The sequence below is a fragment of the Miscanthus floridulus genome, chromosome 8, assembly GCF_019320115.1.
Source record: "Miscanthus floridulus cultivar M001 chromosome 8, ASM1932011v1, whole genome shotgun sequence".
In the NCBI taxonomy this organism is placed as follows: domain Eukaryota; kingdom Viridiplantae; phylum Streptophyta; class Magnoliopsida; order Poales; family Poaceae; genus Miscanthus; species Miscanthus floridulus.
The window spans coordinates 205442001-205452995 of record NC_089587.1 but is presented as its reverse complement, the minus strand read 5'-3'; the positions used below and the strand labels follow the sequence as shown (position 1 = coordinate 205452995).

The 10995-nt window shown below is 40.5% G+C and overlaps 2 pseudogenes; one reads left to right on the top strand and one right to left on the bottom strand.

The window, feature by feature from the left end:
* Positions 1 to 5105: 5105 nt before the first annotated feature.
* Positions 5106 to 9064, bottom strand: LOC136470526 (uncharacterized; annotated as a pseudogene).
* Positions 6423 to 7776, top strand: LOC136475450 (uncharacterized; annotated as a pseudogene).
* Positions 9065 to 10995: the final 1931 nt, after the last annotated feature.

Genomic DNA, 10995 nt, shown 5'->3' with positions numbered 1-10995 from the left:
GCGGTGCGCCGGTGCGGCGAGACTTTATTTAGCGGAAATGCTATAAAATAACCAGGTGTTTTATCATCGGGTGGTACACGATTTTTTTTTAGCTGTGGAACCGTACGTCCGTCGCGCCTGCGCCCGCCCGTCCCCGGGCCGCCGCCATCGTGCTCGCCCGTCCCCGCGCCGCCGCCGCCGCCGCCCCCGGCATCTTCCTCAAGTCTGGCGAGCTTCTTCCCCAACTCTGTCCCTGCCACCAAATTTGTCTCTGTCCTTTCATAGAAAAAAAAAATTGTTATTTATGCCAAAGAGGAAGGGAAAAGAGGAGGAAGATGAACAATATCTATAGTGCTAAAACACCCGGGTGTTAGATAGACAATCTCTTATTTAGTGTTTAGGCACAACATATTTTTCTAAACTAAGTGGCACAGGATGCTTTATATGCATATGGTTAAAGAGGATGCTGCCAGCCTGCCACATCGATAGGCCCTGTTCGTTTATCTTATAATTCGTCTTTTTCAGTTTGTTTTTTAGTCAGAACCGGGTTTTTATCTTATAACAATCAGTCGGAACAATGTTTTGGTTTGTTTTTCAACGAAGCGAACGGTGACGCAAATAAGCACTTAAACAGGCTTAGAAAATTTAGCTTTTTTGCGACCAGAAACTTAGGTTGTGCTCGCCTATGCTACTCCTGCAGCGTTGCAGGCTGTGGCTGCAGAGCCTCAAGCACGGATATAAAGTAAGGCTCCGTTTAGATCAAAAACTTTTGGATTTTGGTTAGCGTAGCATTTTTATTTTTATTTGATAATTAGTATCTAATTATAGACTAATTAGATTCAAAAGTTTCGTCTCGCGATTTCTCATCTAACTGTGCAATTAGTTTTTTTCATCTATATTTAATACTCCATACATGTGCCGCAAAATTCGATGTGACGGATGCTACGTAAAATTTTTTGGAATCTAAACAGGCCGCAACACAGCAGCAGCCGGCCAAAATTGGCTGTACTGATCAGGCCCTTGGCATTTTATCCACCTTTTAAGTATTTATTTAAGAAATAAAAAGAACCAGGTGTTCAATGGCACCGTCGCCCGGGGGGGGGGGGGGGCGAACTGTCGCTATGCACAGGCACCTACTACACTGTACATGCTTCGTAGTGAGTCTACTGAGTTCGATGAGGTGCGTGTAGGGGCCCACGATGCTTTGGCATGGTAAACTCCAAATGAATAGTGATGGTACTACGTACGAAGAAATCTGAGGGAGCAACCAGTGCAATGTGCAATCCTATTAGTCTTCTTCTATTCCTTTTTTATTAAAAAAAACAGTTTTCTTCAGTCCTTCTTTGAAGATGAATAAAACCAATTCCATTTTTCGTTACCTTGTTTCATAGCCATATTTTAGCCAATAGGACAATCAAAGTTTGGGCCAACCAGGTCAACATAGCTTGTTGAGCCAATTCGGCTGTTGTTTGGGTTTTGCCCAAGGGAAAAAGTTCACGTTACCTTGTCAACTTTCGTGAAAGTCCGATTTTCGTCCCCAAACTCGAAAATCGGGCAAAACACACCCCTCAACTTTTAAAACCATCCATCTTACCTCCCAGGCCCTGTTATAAGTGGTTTTGAAGGCGGATTTATTTTTATCTTTTTTATTTATTTCGGCCGAATCTTTGAAAAATCATAGTAAATCATAAAAAAAATCATAAAATGAAAAATCTAATTTTGTTGGACTCCACATGAGTAGATCTACACAGTGAACATATAATATGGTATGCTTTAGTATAATGTTTTTACTGTGGCTGTAGATATATGCTTTTCTGTAATTAAATGGAATAATTCATAGCTATAGTCCTATGGTCCAATTATGGTGAAATTTTTATGGTGGATTAATTATTGTATGCTTAAATTGTAGTAAAATTTCATACTCATTTGATCATGTATAACTTAGTTATAGATTTTATTTAGGTTTATGCTTGTTAAATATGAATAAATCTATAACTAAGTAATACATGATCGAATGAGTATGAAATTTTTATTACAGTTCAATCATACAATAATTAGCCCACCATAAAAAAATTATCATAATTGGACCATAGAAACTGCATCTATGAATTATTTCAATTAATTACATAAAAGCATAGATCTAAAGCCACAGCAAAAACTTTGTACTAAAGCATATCATATTATATGTTCACTGTGAAGATATACTCATGTGAAGTCCAACAAAATTGAATTTTCTATTTTATGATTTTTCTGTGATTTACTATGATTTTTCAAAGATTAAGTCAAAATAAATAAAAAAGAAAAAGATAAAACCGCCTTTAAAACTGCTTATAACAGGACCGGGGAGTTAAGATGAACGGTTTTAAAAGTTGAGGGAGGTGTTTTCCTTGGTTTTGGAGTTTAGGGAGGAAAAACGGACTTTTGCGAAAATTGAGGAAGGTAACGTAGACTTTATAAAGAAAAAATAGCTGGGCCAACAGGCCTACAAGCTACCGGCAGTTATGCCTCTCTAGGCCAAGTAGTAGACCTCAGCCATTAGGCTCCATTTCAGCAGAAATAAGCCCAACCCAGAGCCTTGGCCCATTCGGATCAATTGGTCGTTTGGTTCTTCCCTTTGTGCAGACAGTTTGGATATTGAGCAGTCATTCAATCAAGGAACAAGGAATATATATATAATAAAGGCCTTGCAGTATTAGGACTTGAAGTATCGAAATATTTGAATTTTTTTAGAAAATAAAATTTTATTTTAGCCTCTGCAAAAATTTTATATACAACTAAAATCCATATTACAGTTCGAGCCTCTAGTTGTTTTTTTATAAAAATTGTCAAAAAGACGAGTAACCCTTTTTAAAAGACAACCACAATGTTTGACGAAGATCTCCATAGCTATAGCCTCCAACGTGGAACTTCAAAAGTGATATATTGCTCTCTTTTTAAAGGATGTTCTAGAAATAAGTTCAATATGTTGCCCTATGCTGACATCCTCCTATTTTCCTCAAAAAAAAATATGTTGCCCTGGAAATAACCTTGTCGGTGTTTTATAAACCGGACTAGTAAACTTAAACGATTACCGCGCTGCTCTAGGAAGACGATGGTAGCATCCAATAGACACGAGGATTTATACTGGTTCAGGCCGGAGCCTTATGTTCAGTCTCAGAGATGATCGAGTACATGTTCCTCGCTTGAATGCTCTGAAGTTCTTACAATGGGAGGTGCAAGAATGATGAAAAGGGATGGAAGGATCTATGCTAGGCGAAGGGCTGCCCGAAGAGAAGCTCCAGGAGCCCTACTACAATGGAGAATAAATGGAATGGGTAGAGGATGTGTATCTTGTTTAAGGATGAAAACGAAAAGGAAATATCTCGAACTGAACCGCATCGTTTTCTACATTTAACCCGAGCGAATTCGTATTTTCGGACAAAATATGGAATACTAAATTCGAATTCAAAATACGGAATACTAAATTCGAAATCGGATCGAATTCGATTTAGGCTTCGACCGATTTCTACTTTTCTACATTTTATTCGGAGTCTTCCGTATTTTAAATTCGATTCAAACCGAATTTGATCCAGCACATAGCAGTACAGCCCACTCTAAGGCCCAGCCCAAAACAAGTTGACAACCCCGTTCCTGGCGCCGCAACGCGCGCTGTGTGAGAAGCGCTGGCCGGGAAGCTCATTCAAGCGTGGAGGAGTTGGGGGACCAAGCAAGTACAAATTATTTTATTGTTTCATTGATTTGCGTGCGACACAAACTAAAAAAAATCATAACTACTAAACCGTGCATCAAAATTAAATTTCGATTACACCACTGTATTTCTTATAATAAATGCTTTAAAACAAGACCCCACATAAATATATTTAGATAAAGTTTTATAAAAAACATTAATTTCATAAAGATAGAATATTTCCTTTTATTAAGCAGAGATGATGTTCTAGCTTCAGAGAACAATGTTCCGTCTTCGTAAAAAAATATTCTTTGTCTAAAAAAACAGTAATCTATCTTTAGATTCATGAAATTGATATTATAATATATATAAAAATAAATACATAACAGAAATAAAAATAATAAAATCTACTCCCTCCATCCCCTTTTAATTGTTGCGGGGAGGTGAGCACAAGAATTAAGGCAGGTGGGCAAAGACATGAACACTCCTAGGGCTTTGTTTAGATTGAGGTTAGGAATCAGTATTTGATACTGTAGCACTTTCGTTTGTATTTGACAATTATTGTCCAATTATGGCCTAACTAGGCTCAAAAGATTCGTCTCGTAATTTACAATCAAATTATGTAATTAGTTATTTTTTTATCTATATTTAATACTTTATGTATGTGTCTAAAGATTTGATGTGATGGAGAGAGAGTGAAAAAAACTTCAATCTAACAAGGCCTAGATAACAACGATTGACGTTCTGCGATTTTGGACTGGTATGCCATTAATGTCACCTTTTGCTCACCCAGTCCACAGATTCCTTACAATAAAACAAATAAAAATTCACATCACTTGGCGGCAAACACATTTTTTGCACCAAACAACTCAGCATCCACTCGGCGGCAAACACAACTTACCGTCAATTTTTATATAGACGAAGCAATCCAAAATTTAAAAGTAGCGCTATTTGTCTAACAGCAGTGGCAATAAAGCATGGTTACCCTTTCTTTGCATTCATTTGAACCACTCAGTTCTCATCCATCTCCCCATGGCAATACTAGACTTAAACAAGCTACCAGAAGAGAGAAGAGAGGAGGTGCCAGATCTGAACAAGAATCCTGCTGAACATGGACATGAAAAGGATCGTAGTCCCTGGGAAGATGTAGTTGCTGCAGTTCAAGTTGGGGGAGCTGACCACTTTGATGTCCATCCTGCTGAGAATGGTGAAGAAGAACAAATTCGTCAAGGTAAGCTCATCTATTTCTATCCAAACTGAGTGTACTAGCTCTAATTCTCTCTATCCTCTCTCCTTAAACTAGTTGTGCTTATTTATTTATATCTCCTAAAATCACAAGCAACAGCATGTGTTCTCTCTAGCCTCTCTCTCTCAAATCATAAATTAGTATGTGCTGGTTTAGTTCATCTCTACTAAAATCACTAGCAACATCTAAGAATTTCTAGTGTTTATCTCTCACCTAAAACTCCTTTGCAGCATGGATCCTTATCCTCTCTTTGTCCTAAAATTAATATGAACTGCTTTAATCTATCTCAAATAAAATCACAACCAATATTAGTGATTTTTCTGTGTAAGGCATGCAGCTCATATTTGTTTCAAGGTCAAAATTAAATTGTAGTGATAGGAATAACTCACATGTGTGGTTGGCAATGCATTCTCATAACCATCACCTTTATGTACCAAGTGACAATGCTGGCCATCCATTTGTTGCAAATGATCCACATGAAGAAGACCCAGAAAACCTACACGCAGGTGGTTATTTCCCTCAGGTTGAAGTCATCTTTGCAACAATAATTGTCCATGTGAAAAAGTTTGATAATCTATTGTGTAGCACATGTTCTTTCTATTCTATCTCTCTCTAAATTAGTGTTTTAAACTCTTTTGTAGTCCTCTCTCTGTCCTAAAATTAGTATCAACTGGTGTCCTAAAATTAGTATCAATTGGTTTAGTCTCTCTCGTAAAATTGCAAGCAAGATTAGTCAATTCTCTGTGTAAGGCATGCAGCTCATAGTTGCTTCAAGTTCAAAATTAAATTGGAATGAGAGGGGACAATAACTCACATGTGTGGGTCACAATGCAATTTTCTAATCATCAGCATGCTTCTGTACCAGGTGACAATGCTGGCCATCCATTTGATTTAAATGATCCACAGGAAGAAGAAGAAGAACAAAATCTGCATGCAGGTGATTATTTCTCTCATGTTCAAGTCATGTTTGCAACAATAATTGTCCATGTCAAAAAAGTTTCATAATCTTTTGTGAAGCAGTTCTCTCTAGCCTCACTCTATCTCCTCAATTTTTATGTTCTGGTTTACTTCCTCCCTACTAAAATATCTAGCAACATCTAGGAAATTTTAGTGTTTATTCTCTTTGTTCTAAACTAGTATGAACTGATGTACTGAGAGGGGGAGAATAACTCACATGCCTGGGTGACAATGCATTCTTATAATGATCCATTTGATTTGAATGATCCACTAGTAGAACAAGGAAACCTACATGCAGGTGATTATTTCCCTTAGGTTCAAGTCATGTTTGCAAGAATAATTGTCCCTATGAAAAGTTTGATAATTTATTTAATGACAATCAACACACAACATCTACATTTTTTTGTAGGAAATGACAACACTGCCTTACAAGAAGAACATGATACCTTGGACGATCTCATACAAGACTTCGGAGTGTACACGGATGATGTTGACATCATATTTGATGAAGAGGAGTTGTCCGACTTGGATGACGACGAAGATCAGCAAACCCAGCAAGAAGAAGCAACAAATATGGTCAGGATTTTGACAGAAAGAGAATGGCAAGACATTTATGAAGATTTGCTTCGGTTAAGCAATAATGGCAAATTAAAAAGAGACAGCACAACACTTATTGCTGCAAAGTACAATGTCCATGTGCGTACAATACAACGGGTATGGCAGAGAGCAAAAAAATGTTTGGAACAAGGCATACCAGTAAATGTCAAATCTTTGCGACCTAAGAATTGTGGTCGTAAAAAAATTCAAGTGGACCTCACAAGGGTTGTTGATATTCCCTTAAACAGAAGGGGTACCATAAGGTCACTAGCAACTGCTCTTAATATCAATAAAAGCTCTCTACATAGGTTGTTCAAAGAAGGCTTGCTACGACGACACTCCAACTCATTGAAGCCTTATTTGAAGGAAGAAAACAAACAGGCAAGGCTGCGGTGGGTTCTCTCTATGCTAGAAGAAAGTACTCTACCAGACAATCCCAAGTTCAAAGAAATGAAAAATATTATTCACTCAGATGAGAAGTGGTTCAATGGGACAAAGAAGAATCTGACTATGTACATGCATCCAGATGAAGAAGACCCACATAGAACAGTGCAAAATAAGAATGCCATTCACAAAGTCATGTTTTATTCTACTGTTGCAAAGCCCAGGTTTGATGCTGAAGGGAGATGCTATTTTGATGGGAAGCTAGGCATATGGGCTTTTGTGCGAACGGTACTAATCTTTGTCTAAATAATACTTGCAATCCCTTTTATGTTATTTCAAATAACATTCTTTTTAATTACAGGAACCAGCAAAAAGGAGAAGTGTCAATAGACTAAGGGGCACACCTATCACAAAGGCCATGAAGGTTGATAGACAAACAATGAGAACTTATATGATCGACAAACTCATACCAGAAATACAAGCTCGTTGGCCCAAAGAAGCAAGGCATGAGACAATATAGATACAACAGGACAATGCTCCTTCTCATGTACCAGTAGATGATGCAGTTTTTGTTGCAGCAGTAGCCTGAACAGGCCTCGATATACGCCTAATGAACCAACCTCCTAATTCTCCTGATATGAACTGCCTTGACCTTAGTTTTTTTGCTTCTCTTCAGTCGCTAACGGATAGAACGACATCTAGAAACATGGACGTGCTCATCCAGAATGTGTACATTGAATATCAAAACTACAACCCCATCCTTCTCAATAGGGTATTCCTCACACTACAAACATGCATGATTCAAGTTATGAAGGATAATGGAGGCAATAGGTACAAGATCCCTCACATGAACAAAGAGAGGCTAGAGGCACAAGGCATGCTCCCTATAGCTCTAAGTTGTGATAGCCAGCTAGTTCAAAGGGCTTTTGAGTTGTTGAACACTTAATGGTTCTGTTCATGTAAACATCGCTAGTGATGCTTTTGTGATGCTTTTGCGTTGTATAAATTCTCTGTATATATATGACCATGTATAAAGTCTCTGTATCATGTGGCAGCGACAAACTAGTAATTCCTTAGTGTGTCATTTAACATTGCAATTCACAAAGTATACCATAACATAGATACATGCAAGCACCGCAAATCAAAATGAACCAAACCAGTCCAACATAAACCATTAGTGCAAACAACCAACAACCCATCAGTACCACCAACACTAGGGTGGAGTTACAATCAAAATGTTACCAACACCTTGACTATGTCCTTGCGTGTTGTAGGCCAATGGTTCTAACGTTTAGAACTCTTGAAAACATCTTCATACGCAGGAATGAAGGTAGTGAACATGTCTGTTACCTGTTCATTTAAGTCGTCATCTTGCACCTGTGAATGGCCTCACAAGTCCACACCATCCTGAAACCAACATCCCTCATCATTAGTTTCCAGATTAGAGAAGCTAGCTTTATGGTCCACCTCCTCCTTGCTAGTATCCATCTGCACCTTGGCACACAACATGTCTAGGTTGTCGCTCACCACCTCCAACTTCACACTGTCCACCTCCAGCTCGGCACTCTCCTTCTTCAACTTGACCCTATCAACCTGGACCTTGCCAGACAACATCTCCAACTTGTCGCTCTCCATTTCCACATTGCCACTCTCCTTCTCAAACTTGACATTGTCCATCTACAGCTTGTTGCTCTCCATGTTTACCTTGGAAATCTCCTTCTCCTGCTCTAGCTCAAAAATAAGGTCGCGCCACTGGTGAAGCATAGTACTGCACAGAAACAATAGAATTTATACACAAGATCAGTGGTGGAGCTTGGAGCCATAGCCCAGCTTGAACCCAACGTAAAGCTGGCTTACCCCAAACACCCACGACCTTGGTTGCCACACGGCCCAGCAATTCTGCTCATTGTAACAATTTCCTATGGCTACGTCTCAGGCACGTACTCATCCTCATCACCAAGCAAAGATGAACCCTTAACCCCTTCTTCTTCATTTGAATCAGGTATCAACTCAAATCAATCTGCACCCCCTTCCTGTGTATCTTGAGCAAAATCCTGTCCTTCGATGGCGATGCAGTTAAGCTTATGGTCCCACCAAGTTCCACGACGACGATCCCAACCGTGCATCTGCTTTGTAGGCCACATCCTATGGCTTGAAGGGATTCCCAAGGCACGCTTCATTCGCAAGTGGTGAATGAACCGGCTAGGCCCATGTGCCCCATTGTCGCCTACCATCCAAGGATTGCCTAACAAAAGAACATTGCAATAAGAGTAAAACACTTGATTCTCATGCAAATGATAAACTGATATGACAAAAAAAGGAAGGGACTAAAAATTTTGAGAAACAGAAGCCATTCTTCTTAATGAAAAAAGCACTAGCACAGCAATAGGATTTCTGAGCATAATAGTAGCTGAGCCATATTTTTCGTAAATGTCTAGGCCATCAACAGAGTGGATTAGATGTGCCTAACTTAATTTTCTAAGCATGATGTAGGTAACCTATTTTTTTATTTACTTATAGTGGTCATGGAAAGATTGAAGTTTTTTTAGAATAGAGATGTGATTTTTGGAGCAGGAGGAGTACCTTGACGAAACTTGAGGGTCCTCAACATAGGCCCTCAGATCTAGCCTAGCTCCGCCTTGAGCTGGTAGGAGGTAAGGTTGTGGGAGGCAGAGCGACGATAGCAGAGGGCAGCGGCGACTAGGAGCAGTGAACCTCTGTGGGTCGGCGCGGAAGCCGTGCTTCACCCTTGCGCTGTCGGATGAGTCTCGGCGATGTCACATGGATGAAGGGCCTGTGTTCTTAGCTCCCCTAGCCTAGCGCAGGATGAAAGGGAGGGGCCAGGCCAGAGGAGGAGGCAGACACCATGCGCCGCCACACGAGTGAGCCTACGCTCTTGCCTCCTACAGCCCAATGACCGGCGATGATGCAGATGGGGCAACCGGCGACGACGATGGGGCGAGCCGCTATGAGGATGCGGCGACCGGAGAAGATGCGGATGCAGATGGGGCGATAGAAGACCGACAAGGATGCGGTCGAAGAGGGCGAGATTGGGGATTGGTGGATTTTTTTACAAAGGCCTGTGCGGTGGTGTGAGGGGAAAGCAGTGAAGGGATAAGGCAGCTACGAGCGATGTGCGGTGGGAGTCTACACCTAAGCGTGGGACCCGCGTCACTAGCCAACGACACACATTAAGGGACACCGCTCCCCTCCTAGAACGATGGACATTACGGGATGGAGGGAGTAGAGCAAAGCATAAGAAAATAAAAATAAAAACACATGATAGAAAAAAATTTAAAAGAACATCACATTGATACTTTTCAAACGGCATGTTCGCTGGTTGGTTTCTGGGCTGGTTTGGGTTGGCTGGTGCTGGTTTGTTGTGAGAGGAAAATGGCTGAAACCAACAAGCGAACAGGGTGAAACACTACTAGGAATATCCACTTATATGACGAAAATTTTAATGACGAATTCGAAACCATCATAATGGGATGGTCGTGCACTTGTTTAATGCTATGCACTATGGGTCGGTATTTTGTATTGAATTTTCGCATACCGACCGTGTTCGACATAATTCCGCTCGAATTGGTTCGTTTCTGAAATTCTAGATATTCCATAAGTTCGTGTTCATTTTCGTGTTTGGCTTGTCCGCTTTCGCTTTCGCTTTCGTATTTCAAATGTAAAAGTAGAAAACGGTTGAGGAGTTTTTCGACCGAGTTCAATCATTTTCATCCTTAATCTTGTTGGCCTGGCAGTCCTTATATAGAGTTCAGGGCCAGAGCTTGTACAAAGAGGAGGTTCTCTCGACCAAGGGGTCGAGAGCCTGAGGGAGGGCCTAGCTAACTTGGCTTACAAGCTACACCATCTTCTGATGCACGTCCAGTCATGGCTATCATCATGATCTTTTAGCCACGTTGTGGCAGGGCACAGTGTGGCATTACTGTGCTGGCCGTGGCGGCACTGTAGCCTCATTGGCGATTTGTCAACCGTCCTGTGCAACGCGGTATCCATCATTGCCTTCATTATCATCTCCTAGTTCCTAGGGGCATCATACCCAAATTAGGTAGTTGCCCTAGATCGTCGATCACTTTGGTCACTTTACGGGGTCGAGGGCCTCAACCCCGATCATTGGGGTCAAGGTGCTCTGTTGGCCTGGATGGCCTTT